This window comes from Elephantulus edwardii, unplaced genomic scaffold, assembly GCF_000299155.1.
Source record: "Elephantulus edwardii isolate Elephantulus edwardi_28Jun2011 unplaced genomic scaffold, EleEdw1.0 scaffold00070, whole genome shotgun sequence".
NCBI lineage: Eukaryota > Metazoa > Chordata > Mammalia > Macroscelidea > Macroscelididae > Elephantulus > Elephantulus edwardii.
Window position 1 is genome coordinate 5,180,557 of NW_006399820.1, and position 14,955 is coordinate 5,195,511.

The 14,955-nt window shown below is 39.2% G+C and overlaps 1 pseudogene; it reads right to left on the reverse strand.

Annotated features, from left to right (window-relative positions):
• Positions 1-720: 720 nt before the first annotated feature.
• Positions 721-1,246, reverse strand: LOC102864309 (annotated as a pseudogene).
• Positions 1,247-14,955: the final 13,709 nt, after the last annotated feature.

Genomic DNA, 14,955 nt, shown 5'->3' on the forward strand with positions numbered 1-14,955 from the left:
AATGTCATGCTGCTGATTATTACATTCTTAGAACAGGAGACTGGAAAGGTAAAAGAAAACAAAACTACAACCCTTAAGGTCAACAAAGCAAAGCAAAGCAAGAGGGATACTGACAAAACCAATTTGGGTAATAGAATTATTCTCCTGGCTTGAAGTCATCATTCTTCTTATTCCCTCATCACGTTCAAACCTTCAAATATGAACTTCAACCAAGGAGTCAGAACCAGCATAGTATTTCCTTGGGATCCCCTCCTTATCTTGCACCAGAATATCAGGGTTTGAGGCACAACCAGGGGCAGATTAGAGTGAGAATAGACAGAAGATACAAGGTCACAAAGCACCACAATTCCAGGGTCTATTTGCCCAGTAAAATGAATACATCACAACGATATTTTATGACATCCAGAAGATATGGAGGATGACCTTGACAGACATAAAGCTGCAGAACTCTCAGGTGAAGCTTCAGAGCCAGCTGGGAAAGACTTCTTCCTGGAGTTCTTGATCTCTCAGAAATTCTAATTTCAATTCTTTCTGAGACACCTTCTCCAGAACCTTTCAGCTGCTGGCTACAATCTGAAGACTTTGGTTAAATCAGCAAGCAAATCTCAAAAATATCCCGGCTCAAATTCGTGATGAGGGAAGACAGACAGTACCCAGCCCAAATCTCCAAGGCCACATGGTCAAATCTCTTCGATGAACATCTGTATGACAGATGACCAGTCAGCGCCGCTTCCAGTCTGGACTCCTGCTGCGTCTTCGGCCACCTCTCTTCCTGCTCTGGGAGGTCCACGAACAAAACACCAGTCAACACTGATGGGCTGTCCCATTAGATCCTGGCAATTTAGTCCCTCCATGGAGCCCTGGGCCTCCTTGTATGTTTCATACTCAAGCAGAGTGTATCACTTCAGGTATCCTGTACACCTGCCCAAGTTAAGGTGGATATTTTTTATTTCTCCATTTTCTGCAAATTTGTCGTACATATCTTCTTCAATAGCTTCCTCATGAACTCCAGTGACGAACAAAATCCAGCCTTCAACAGAGCGTTGCGGTCCGGGTTCTTCTCCATTCTGCTCCACATTGTCGAAATCCTCACGCATCCGCGCCCGGGACCCTTCGTCAGAGCCAAAGCCGCACGACCTTTCCGTTTCTTTGCTTTTTCCTTCAGTTTATGTATGCTCTCATCGCCATCCTCATCCATGGCGAAATCCTCGCCTTCCGCCTCATGAAGATCCAGTACGTCTGCCATCCTTCTTTCCTTCTTTCCAATTATCTAATTTTACTTGGATCCACAATCAACACCCACAGTGGCAGCAGCCCAGAAATCGAACACTTGCTGCATTTGGAAAATCTGCTTTTAAAAACCTCTCCAAAGTGCTGAAGAGCAATGATATAATTTTAAAGACTAACATGCATCTGATGTAAGTCACAACATTTTCAACTGCTTCTCATGCATCTGAAAGTTGGACAGGGAAAAAATGAATTGGTGTCTTTGAACTGTGTAGTAATGAAGAAGAGTCAGTACTGAATGACCCATGAACTGTCTAAAGAACAAACAAGTGTGTCTGGAGAAAAGGCAATAAAGATGCTCAAACTTCATTATACATATTTCAAATGTCTGTGTAACTGGATTATGTAGTGAGATAAAATACATATCAGCAAGTATGTGCTGTATAATGTATTTGTTAAGTTCCATGAAATAAGATATTGTAGGAATACTATATTAGTTCCTCATGGAAACTAGCTACTATTGTCTTGTAATTATCACTAGTGATGTTGCTGTTAGAACACTGGGCATGGCAAAGGGACTTACAGGACAAGAGGAGGTTTGAAGTATGAGGGAAGCAAATCAGGTAGTAGAGAACATTTAGCTCCATTTTTTATTCTATACAAGGGAGCATCTTAGAAATCCTGCCTGGCTCCCTATAGTCCTCATTTCCATGCTCACTTGCCCACAGGACACGTGAGGACAATAGCCTTAAAGAAAGCCCATATCCAGAGCTATATTTATTGCCTCACTTGGCTATCTATGTACCACCTATGATCCAGCTCTTAATTCAGGAACTTTAAATCGATTATTGTTGTTGTTGTATACTCTCAAGTCAGAACTGACTTCCAGCTGATCTCCCAAAGGATTTTCAGAGATTGCAAATTGCATGGAAAGAGATTGTTTTATCTCTCTCCTGTGGAACAACTAGCAGATACAAACTGTGTGCCTTTGTACTTGCCACACAACTCATAACAATTAAGCTACCAGAGTTTCCTTTAAAAACAATAGGGGAAACTAATAAAAAGAGAGTGGTTTTACCTTTTAAAAAAACACATGAAATCATCGACCTCTATGTTACTAAGCATTGACATATATAAACCTGTATATACATGTACATGTATACACAAATATATCTTTATATAAAGGAGCTTTGATGGTTAAGTGAGTAAGGAGTTGTGCTGTCAACCCAAAGGCAGATGATTCAAAACCACTTACCTTCTCTGAAAGAAAAAAAAATGAGTAATTTCCTACCATGTGATTTATAACCTTTCAAAACCTACTGAAGTGTCATGTAGGTGTCAGTTCCCATTTGAGGGCACCTAACAATAATATATTTATATGTATTTGTTTTACACGTGTGTCCTGTATTTTACATATGCTTTATATACTTTTTTTATATATATATACACACACTATATTATATTTATGTACAGATTTAAAATATTTTCAAATTATATATAGTCAATAAATAAATTTTAAGAAATAATAGAAATTGAGAAATAATATAACTATTTTTAAATAAATGCATATTAAATAAACAATCTATCAAAATTGTAAAATTATGAAACTAAGTTTTTTAAGAAATACATTTATTAGAGAGTTTTCAAAACAATTATCTTCATTTTGATATTTTTAAAAGTAAGAAATGTTAAATACTTAAGATATAAAGGAAAATCTTCTCATCTAATTTTTTTAACTTAAATTGAAATTGAGACTAAAATCTGACAATGACAATTCAAACAAAGACCAAATTATCAATGTTGTTGTTGTTAAGTGCCATAGAGTCATAGATGACTCATAGAGACACTGTGAACAAAAGTCTTGAACACAAAACTTCCATCTTTTCTCCAAGTTCACAGAGTTTCTGGATACAAAATTCTTTAATAAACCAAACCCACCAGTGCATAAAAATGGTTAACATCTCAAAGCCAGTGTGTCTGATTCCAGAAAGTTTCCTTTTACACTGATAATTAATTTATATAATTCACCATAATAAGGAAAATATGAAAAAAAAACCACTTGGTTATTTCAACTGATACTAAAAAAGGGACTCAACAGAATTTAAAAAAAAAAATAACACTTCTACCAGTAAACTAGGAAAGGGAACTTCCTTACTATAACAGAGATATCTATGCAGAACCTAGGATTAACATTATCATTAGCAGAATGTGCTGTATGTTGGACTGATGACCAAAAAGGCTGGTAGTTCATGTCCACCTGTGGTTCTGAAGGAGAAAGATGGAAAATCCTTTCCTGTAAAGATTTACCATCTGCAGAAAGTGATAAAGGTTTAATTTGAGTTATAATTGACAGCAGTGGGATTTTAATTTTTATTTCTCCAAAACTCAGATAATGGAAATAAATCATTCATGCAGCAAACTGAACACTTAGTATTATCAATGAGTCCTTCCTCCATAAGTTTTTAAATAGACTTAAGGCAATAATATGAAAAATTCCAGCAAGGATGTAGTATAATTGACTACTTATAAATTTATATAAATAGCATATCCAAAATATGTTTAAAGAATTTAGATTACTTGGCTTTAAAATTATTGTAATTTAGCAATCATTACATTGTGAAAATAGAGTAAATATTACTAAGAAATAAATATAGAAGACCACAAAATACCTCCATAACTGTATAGAATCAAAGCACTAAGTAAATATAATTAGAACTATAAAAAATAAGTGCTAAAACAATTTGATATTTTTGTATGTTTATACATCTTTATATTATTGTTGCTGTTAAATGCCATCAAATTACATATGACCCATAGTGACCCTATGAACAATAGATTTGAAACCTGTCCCATCCCCATACTTTGTAACATACTAGAGGCCATTGCGGCAGTCTCTGAGTCAACCCAGCTGGTCAAGGATCTTCCTCTCCTCATTCCAAGCATCATGTTTTGCTCCAAGGAATAGCCTTTCCTAGTAACATGCCTGAAGTATGTGAGGCAAAGGCCTCATCATCTTTGCCTATAAAAATCACTTTGACTGCACCCGCTCCAAGAAATATTTGTTCTTTTGGCAGCCCACAGGATGTTTGGTGCTCTTCTCCAAAACCATGGCTCAATGACATCAATTATTTTTTTTTGTCATCCTTATTCACTGTCCAGCTCTCAGATGCATAGCAAATGACTGGAAAGACTATGGCCTGAATTAGATGAACCTTAGTCCTCAAACTGACATCATTACTCCTCAATAATTTGGAGAGGTCTCTAATTTTAGACATTCCCAGTGCAATATATCTCCTGATTTCCTGACTGCTATTACCTAGGATGTTAATTTTGGATCCAAGTAAGATGAAATTGTTGACACTTTCACTCTTTTCTGTCATGTTGTTACCTATTGGTCCAGTGGTAAGAATCTTTGTTTTCTTATTGAGATACAATTCATATTGAAGGTTAATTTTTTTTTCTGTAATAAGTGTTTCAAGTCCTCCTCACTTTCGTTAAGTAAGGTTGTGTCATCTGCATAATTCAGGTTATTGATAAATCTCCCTTTGTTCCTGATGCCATGTTAATAGAGTTCAGTGTCTCAAATAATTTTCTCACAGTAGATAAATATCTTCATGTGTGTGTGTGTGTGTGTTTATGTACTGTCAAATCAGAATTGATTCATAGCTGACTTTCCAGAAGGTTTTCAGAAGCAGTAAATCTCACAGAAGATTGCTCATCTTTCTAATTTGGAGTAGCTGGTGTATATGAACTGTTTGCCTTTGGATTGACAACACAATCCTTTTTCATTAAATCACTCAGGTCACTTTGAGTTGGAGCGGACTCCACGTCATTTAATAGCAACAATAAATAGAATCTAGGGCAAATAAAAAGATTCGTCTGTTAGGACTTCCTTCAATAAATAATAAATCTTTGCCATGAACTTTATTTTTATTCCAGAGATACATGCATTAGACTTCTAATCTATAGATATATAGATACCCAATACATAGATCTTGTTTTAGTTGACTCATTTATGGTAAATATGTACAAAACCACTAAAAAATTTATATTGTATTGTTGTGTACCGTAAAATTGTAACCAAGACATAGCTGACACTTCAGCGGGTTTCAGAGGCAGTTAATTGCATGGGAGGAGATTTCCCATACTTCTTCTGTGGAGTAGCTGTTGGCCTCAAAGCATGTGCCTTTGGGATTTCAGTGCAGGTTCTTGCCACTATGCATAACACAATTAAAAATAGGCAAAGACTTGAATAAACACTTCACAAAAGGTAAAAGGCTTTTGTAAACACAATGTTTTTGATGTCACTGTTTTTAGAGACATGCAAACTAAAATTGAAATGCTATTTAATTCTACATCCAGTGTAATGATTAATATAATACTGTCAAGAGTAGTATTATGTGAATATGTATATTATTCTGTCATCCACAACATTGTATTTCAAGCTGGTTCTAGAAAAGACCTTTTTAACTATGAAAACAATCATAATTTCTCTCACATTTTCATCTCTGGTGTCAGATTCATCTTGGCAGAAAGAAAAGAGTACCAGCAGAATGCCTATGTTTCAATGGCTATTCAATGGTATTTGACTGTGTGGATTACAACAAATTGTGGCTTAACTTAAGGGAACGAGAATCCCAGAACATGTGACTGTACTCATGAGAAACCTATACTCAGACAATTAAGCAGTTCTCAGAAGAGAGCAAGGAAACACTGCATGGTTCAAAATCTTGAAAGGACTACATCAGAAATGCATCCTGTCTCCACACCTTTTCAATTTAAATGTAGAACAGATGATTTAGTAAGATGGGCTTGATGAAGGGGAATGTGGCATCAGGATTGAGGAAGACTCATCAACAGTCTACGTTATGCAGATGATGCAATCTTGCTTGTTGAGTCTGAGGAAGACCTGAAGTGCTTGCTGAAGAAGGTCAAGGACTGTAGTCTTCAATATGGATTGAGGTTCAACATCAAGAAGACAAAGATTCTCACCCCTGGGTCAATTAGTAGCAGCATGATAGATGGAGAAGAGATTAAGCTTGTTAACAATTTCAGCTTGTTTGGCTCCACAATCAACACTCTTGGCACCAGCAGTCAGGAATTTAAAAGATGAATTGCACGGGGAAATTCTGCAGTCAAGGCCCTCTCCAGAGTATTGTCAAGCAATCACATCAGTTTACAGACTAAGTATGCCTGATCCAGGCTATGGTCTTTGCAATTATTTGCTATGCATCAAAGAGCTGGACAATGACTAAGGACAGCAGAAGAATTAACCCCTTGGAGTTACAGTGCTGAAGAAGGGTCTTGAAGATACCATGGACCACCAAGAAAACACATAAGTTTGTCTTGGATAGAGTGAAACCAAATTCCTCCTTGAAAGCTAGGATTTTGAAGCTCCATCTCATATATGGGCATATGGCTAGGAGGGATGAGTTCTTGGGGAAGGATATCATTCTTGGAAGGGTGAAGGGACAACACAGGAGAGGAGGACCCCAAATGAGATGAATTGATACAGTAATTGGGAAAATTGTCTCAGGATAGGGCAGGCTTCAGAGCTGTTGTACATAGGATTGCTATGAGCCACAGGCAAGTCTATTACAGATAACAATAACAACAACAATAATTTATAAGGAGGGAAATTTAAAATAGTAGCATCTGTCAGGTCTTCACACCAAATGTAAGCCCATGGACTCAAGAAAAAGAGCAGGAAAATAGCTTAAAGGCAACTTTATAAAGGGAGTTTCCAGGTGAGGTTCCTTGGTCTGGAAAAGGACGTCAAGGAATTTGCATTTAGGGTGTACTTGGGTGTGTTTTTATAGCAGGCACTTCAGGGAGTGGGAAGGGTAGGGGGGACATTCCATTGTAGTTTATGGTTCAGCCAGGTGGATGAGGCCATCACATTTTTTTGTTTCCTTATCCTCCTGGCCTAACATCCCAATCTCTTTAATGATAAGGGGCAATGCATTTTCATTATGGCTAATTCCTGCTGAATGGGGATGGAAGCAAGTGAGTTGGTCCAGGATCAGTTGTCAGGGTAGAATATGGATGTAGTAGTGGCTGGTTCACAATTAAGTTGGTCATTTCTTTTATTCTTTGAAGTAAGAATTTTAAAAGGAAGGGAATAATTAGTAACAATATGCTTATGATCATCTGGGATGCTGGGTTGTATTAGCAGCAATGTGTCATCTCAGTATGGGTGGAAGATTCATCAACAACCTCTATTATGCAGATGACACAACCCTACTTGCTGAAACTGAGGAGGACCTGAAGCGCTTGTGGCAGAGTGTCAAAGACTGTAGCCTTCAATATGGATTAAAGCTCAACATCAAGAAAACAGAAATTCTCACCACAGGACAAATTGGCAGCATCAGTACGGATGGTGAAGAGATGGAGATAGTTAACAGTTTTCGTTTGCTTGGTTCCATAGCCAACACTCTTGGTACCAGCAGCCAGGAAATCAAGAGACGAATTGCACTGGGAAAGTGTGCTGTCAGGGACCTCTTCAGAATACTGAAGAGCAATGACATCAGTCTGGATGCTAAGGTGCACCTGATCTGGGCTATGTATGCTATGCATTGGATAGCTGCACAATGACTAGAGATGATAGAAAGAGAATTGATGCCTTTGAGCTGTAGTGCTGGAGAAGAGTGGGAAAACAAGCAGATTTATCCTAGAGAGGGGAAGCCGGGCTGCTCTTTGGAGTCAAGGATTCTGAAGCTTTGTCTGATACACTATGGGCATGTTGCAAGGAGGGACTGGTCCTTGGAGAGGGACATTATGTTTGGGAGAGTGGAAGGACAGCACAAGAGAGGAAGACCCTTGATGAGATAGAGCAATTCAGGGTGGTGGGAGTGAGTATTTTGGAAATGGTGAGGTTGGCACAGGATAGAGCACGGTTTAGGGCTTTTGCACATAGGGTCACGGTGAGTTTCAAGTGACTTGATGGCACATAACAACAACAACAACACTTATGATTATTATTGGTCCTAGAAAATGAAGAAATCAGACTAGAGAGGCATTCTCGAGCCAATTTGGGAGAAAGCTTGTGGTTTTTCATCTGTTTCTTAAATCTTCAACTAATTTTGTCAATTTAGAAACATTTTTCTTCTACCAGTTCTGATTAATTTATATAATAGCAATATACAATGGCTGCATTAATTAGTCATAAGTCCTTAACTAGGTGATAATATCTGTCAGCTTTTTTAACAGGCAGGATCAGGGTATTATGCATTGTTATGGGGATAAGGAGCTTATTGGAAGGCAGGTTAGTAATTATGGGTTTTAAGCCCTTGCAGTGTTGTGTGGAGATAGGGAATTAGGGTCTAGTAGGAAAAGAGGAGGGGTCCTTCAGAGTAATAAGAACGAGGTGGTGGTGAGAGGCTACAGATGGTGTGGAAAAATTCCATACAACAGGGTTGACAATGTCTGGTGATAGAGTCAATGTAGAAAGGGGCTCAAAGGGAAGGAGTGTTAAGAGGGATAGAACTAAAGGCTGGTCAGGAGAACTGGGTCTGCTTGACTCCCAGCAAAACACAACCCCAAGATAGATAGCAGGTCTCTACCTAGCAATGGAGTTGGACATATAGGGATGATTAGAAAGCAAGGGATGGATACTCATTTTTTGAAGGTAATGGCAAAGGGTTGAATGGTAAGAGGCTTGAAATGGATACAGTTAATCTCCATTACTGAAACCTGGAAAAGGAAATTAGGAGCTGAGAAATAGCGGAGCAAGGAGAAGGTAGCCCAATGTCAACCAGAAAGGAAACGGACTTACTTGCTATCTGAAAGATTACCATGGGCTCGACTAGGGTGATGGGGGTTGTCAAGCCTGGACATCTTCAATCTTCAGCAGCCAGAACTAAAAGGTTGTCCTAGATGGGAAGCAGGTTTGGTGGAGGGACTGCCCTACCGCAGGATAGGTGCCGAAAGCAGTCAGCCTTCCAGTGGCCTGGTGTCACACAAATTGGGCAAGACCATCTTGATGGGCTGGGTTTAGGGTAGCAGTTGATCCAATGACCAATTTTACCACACTTGAAGCATGCATGGGGACTGACTTGTTGAATGAATAGGTGCATTCTGATCCTTTACTGCTGTTGATATAAGGTATCGATCAAGGCTTGGGCTTGCAGACTCACTTTCTGACAGGTGTGAGTCTCCCTATCAGCCTCTGCCTGTTCCTTTCCGTCATTGAAAACTTTAAAAACTATGTTTACCTGGTATTGAATGGGTGTTTGGGGGTCGTCCTCAGCCTTTTGGGGTTTCTTTTTTATATCAGGGGCTGATTAAGTAATAAAATGAATAACTAGGATGGTGGTCCCTGCTGGAGAGGTAGGATCTATGAGGGTATACCTGATTAAGGAAAGAGGCTGGGTTCTCATCATTAGTTTTGGTAATTTCTCTGAGCTTATAAAAATGACTACTTTATGGGAGATGGTATGTAGGCTGCCTAACAGAGACTGAATCATATGGTTGTATCTGGCTCGACCTTCTTTTCCTGCCTCTGTATTAATTTGGTATGTTTAATTTGGCTCTTGCTGGGGGACAGCATAGGAGCCAACCAGCATGGAGCTGTCTATTAAATGCAGTTGGTCTGTATGCTGCTGAGTGGCAGTCAGAACACTCTCTTTTTCTTCTGGTGTCAGAGTAGAGGACAGTACAACAAAAAAGGTCATGCCATATGAGATCGTAGGTCTGGGTCAGGTCCCTAAGCTCTTTGATATTAGATTGTCTGTCTTTGGAAAATGAGGCTAAACATTTTTCAATTTGGGAAAGACAGGTTAGGGAGAAAGGAAGGTGGACGTGAATGAGACCCTCAACGCTTGCAACTTCCCAAAGAGGACAGAGGAGAGACTCAATCTGGCAGGACTGGGTGTGGCTAGCAACTGGAGATGTGCAGGTGGGGCTAGTTGAGTCTGTATGGGCTAGTCAGAGCAGAAAGAGGGGACGGTTCTGGGAGGGGTGGTGGGACAGGATGAGGATGAGTCCCGGGAGAGAGTAAAGAAAGGTGATGATTTGGTATCAGGAGACTTAGTTGGTGAAGGGGTATAGTCTAAGAGAACCTGCACAGGCTGGCAGGCCTTGCAGAGAGAGGGAGTCATGAGTGTAAGTAAAAGAAAGCTTGGACATATGGGATTTCTAGCCATTGCTGAGTCCGCAGGTAGAAATTGTGAAGATCTCAAAAGGTATTAAAATTAAAGTTTCCATTTTCATTCCATAGAGAGTTGTTATCAAGCTAGGATTGTGGCCATGCCTGGTTACAGTAAAAGATTAGCCTCTTGGGGCATTGGTCCTTAGCCAGGCACAGGTCTGAAAGGTTCAAGAGGAGACAGCCCAAGGGACTGTCCCTTGGGGGCTTAGATATTTGGCTACTCATGGTGTTCAGATCTATGAGTGAGGCAACTGAGATTTCAGGGTGTCCCCTGGAAACTGTGAGTCTCAAATACAGAGAGAGGCTAAAGACATTGTGGGCATCCCATAGTGCAATCAATAGCCTATGGGAAAAGCGACTGGCACTACTTGGTATGGGTGGACCTTCTGACACAGATCTGTTATTTTTCTATGTATGCCCAGACAGGAGTCCAGAAACGACGTGAATCCTAAGGGAGTTTAAAATGCCTGGAGGCAAAATGCCTGGGGCTGTTCTTAACTGTGCCTGGGACATTTTATGAGTAAATGGGTCTTTCTGAGGGAGAGAAGTCAGAAAAGAAAAGAAGTCTGAAAGTGGAGAGGAAGGGGGAAGAGGATAAAGGAAAGCTTCTTTTTTTAAGGAAAACTTTTAAAGGAAGGGGACACTACTGATGACTGAACATAAACACAAAATGGATAAAAGTAGACAACAGAGGGTCTGTCCCTCAGTCCATACAGGTAATCCTCTTGCTGTGCCTCTCACAGGGTCAAGTGTGTCTTAGCATAAACATACCTGTATAAATCCCAGGCCTGGTTGAGGTCCCTAGAGGATCCCCCCAAATCACCACCAAGTCAGATGACAACACAACAGAACCACAGGTAAGGACCCAATCAAACTCCAGGACTTCGGAGTAGCATCAGCTGTGGAGTCTCTTCACAAACACTCAAAGCACTCAGACAGCAGACAAGACTCAGAACAAGAGAGGAAGGAAAGGGGCAATACATTGCCATTTGAGCATCTTGACACCATGCAGTCCTGGTAGGTTTAAGAGGGAGTAAGGGGGCATCAAACTCATCTCAAAGGAGTGCAGAAGTGCAGCACACCTTAACTCATCTCCCAGGTCTTCACTGCCAGATATTAGGTCTTCACACCAAATGTAAGGCCATCAACTCAAGAAAGGGATCAGAGAGCAAAGAACAATGCTTAAAGGCAGCTTTATTATTGTTCCAGGAAATAATTAATGTGATTAATGTTTACCCCTAAAAATGGATTTATGACCCATCCCAGGAGATAAAACAGGATGCTGAAATAATAGAAACATGGTTTAGGGATAAACAGGAGATAAAACAGTGTGCTGAAACAATAATAATAAAAAAGTGACCCCAGGTCCCTCAAACTGCTTTGAAAAACCCCAACTGGCCAATGTAGGGTGGATAAATAACCTACTCTTGTCTTTGTATGGACAATCACCTCCTGTGATTAACTGCATCTGAAAATCCATTGGAAGGTAAGCTATGGCTTGGTTTTATCTATAAGGTACTCAACAACAACAAGAACTTGTCTGTGTTCTTTCCTGATGACAATTGAGCCTCAATCTGGGTTCACTAATGTTTTGATTTTAAATAAAGGATATATTCTATGCACTAGCTAGTGCTGCTTCTGGACTTCTTAGTGAAGAACTTTCACTTCTGAGTTGTGCTATTGGTGAAGAGTACTGAATATGTTGTGGACTGCCAAAAGAATGAACAAATCTGTTCTCAAAGAAGTGCAACCAGAGTGGTCCTTGGAGGCAAGAATGGTAACATTTTATCTCGGGTATTTGGACATTCGGTCAAGAAGGGCCAGTACTTGGGGAAAAATACATTTGCTTGGAAAATTAGAGGATCAGTAAAAAAAGAGGAAGATTCTCAGTGAGATAGACTGACTCCAACAGAGACTCCAGCAATGAACTTGAGCATGAAAGAGATCATGAAGATGATGCAGGATAGAGCAAAGTTTCAGTATGCCTTTTGTAGGGTTGCTATGATTTGAAATCAACTCAATGGTACCTGACAACTAGTTGACAGTGATGCTCCAGAGTTTGAAAACCACTGTTCAACAATTCATTGTTGCTTAGAGGTCACAGATCTACCTTGTCATAGCTCTAGCTTGCCATTCTCCCAGAACACAGATAGAGCTAGAAACAACAAACTTCAAATCACTGCTTATAGGACAATTTATCTACCTCCCTATATATTGATTGAGATATGAATTGAGATGAGTAAAAGAGGAAATCTTTCTTGGCAAGAAGGTCAAGGAGGCTTAAGTTGTTTGGGTTTTTTTTTTTTTTTGTAATTTGGATGTTGATGCTTTATAAGCTGTGGCAATAAGGGGATAATGGATGAAATGTATTTTCTTGTTTCTGAAAAAAGAGAGTCATATTTTGGTACTAAAGGATTGGAAATTAATATTACTCCAACCTTGCACAGGCAGTGTTGGTTAGTACATTATTTCCATTCTATACCATATCAAATCTCTCACTCCATGCCATGTGGGTCCTCAGAAATGAGAAAAATGGGTCAGAATAGAGACTTTCTGTATCCTCAGGCACATACAACCCAGAAGAGGAGAGAAGTGAATGTCTAATTTGGTCAACAGAGTCTAGTGGTATGAAAGTAATAGATAAAAACGTCAGTTTTCTTTCTCAGAGGATAGCAATCTGAGATACATGCCCACTGTGTTTTTAGAAGGCTCTGATAGGATAGATAATAGCTCAAAATTCATTTACATGGTGCACTTTCCTCCCAACTATATAACTCCATTGTCTTATACTCCTTCCCAAGAATGCTTTTCCACAGATTCTAACTGAATACAAAATTAATATGAGAATTTGTCTTAAAGTCTTCTTGAGAAGAAGGAAGGCTAAGATATCATAACATTAAGTGCAAACCTCCCTCTGTCAGTAAATAGACGGACAGACAGATAGATTACCCTTTGACATTGAGTCAGAACTGATTTATAGTTGATGTTCCAGTGGATTTTTTGGAGACTATAAATCTTACAGAAAGAGATTTCCCTCAGAATCTCACCTCCAGAACTTGAGGTGGACTTAAACTACCAGTGGTATGATCTTTGGATTAGAAATCCAACCCTTTATATACCGGAGTACCTACATATAAACTTATTAATGATATATAATTATATAATATGTTGCTATGAGTCACAGGAGACTGGATGGCATATAACAACAACAGTAACAAGTAACATTAACCATTTTGTGGTTTTAGTATCTTAATGTAGATATTGCCCCCGTACTGTAATATTTATGGGTAATCATTTGATTTAAAATTATCTGTATTTCAGATACACACATAGTCATGGAAGAAGTATTTGGTACCTGAAAATACCAAGTGGATAGCTTTCGTGGATTAATGGTAAGAAGGTACATTGTAATCTTGAAGTCACATGATTCTAATTCATCAGCTACTCTGAGCCAGAAGAATGTCTATCTGTATTTCATTGACCATGCAAAGGCATTGGACTGTGTGGATCACAAAAAATCGTGGCTAATCTTGAGGAGAATAAGAATCTCATGAGAAACCTATAATAAGACCAGGAAGAAGTCCTCAGAACAGAGCAAGGAAACAATGCATGGTTCAAAATCACAAAAGAACTGCATTAGGGATGTGTCTCCATACTCTTTTAATCTATACAGAACTGATCATTCAGCAGGCTGGTCTTTATGAGGAGAAATGTGGCATCAGGATTGGAGAACCCATCAACAACCTATACTATGGAGATGATGCAACCTTGCTTGATGAAACTGAGGAGGACTTGAAGCATGTGCTGAAGAAGTTCAAGGACTGTAGTCTTCGGTACAAATTGATGCTCAACATCAAGAAGACAAAAATTGTAACCACTGTGCCAATTGGTAGCACCATGATAGATGGAGAAGATATTGAGGTTGTTAACAATTTCAGCTTGTTTGGCTCCACAATCAACACTCTTGGCATCAGCACTAAGGAAATCAAAAGGTGAATTGTACTGTGAAAATCTGTTGTCAGGAACCCCTCTAGAGTACTGAGAAGCAACGATGTCAGTCTAAAAACTAAAGTGGGCCTGACCCAGGCCATGGTCTTTGTAATTACTTGCTATGTATCAAGAGAGCTGGACAATGACTAAGGGTGACAGAAGAAGAATTGATCCCTTTGAGTTGCAGTGCTGGAGAAGAGTCTAACATACCATGAACATCCAAGAAAACAAATAAATCTGTCTTTCAGGGAGTGAAACCAAGTTTCTTCTTGAAGGCTAAGATTTTGAAGCTCCATCTCACAGACTTTGGGCATAGGTCATCATGGATGGAATGGTGAAGAGACAGCACAGGAGAGGAGGTCCCTGGATGAGATGGACTCATACAGTAACTGAGGCAATGGAGGTAAGTGTGATAGAGTCAGTGAAAGTGGATCAGGATAGGGCAGGCTTCAGAGCTATTGTCGCTATGAGTTGCAGGTGACTTGATTGCATAGAACAACAACAACAATATGTAAAATTAGCTATTTTGTGGTTTTGGTATTTAATGTATTTAATTTATTATTTAATGCCTATTTTTACTTGTAATAATT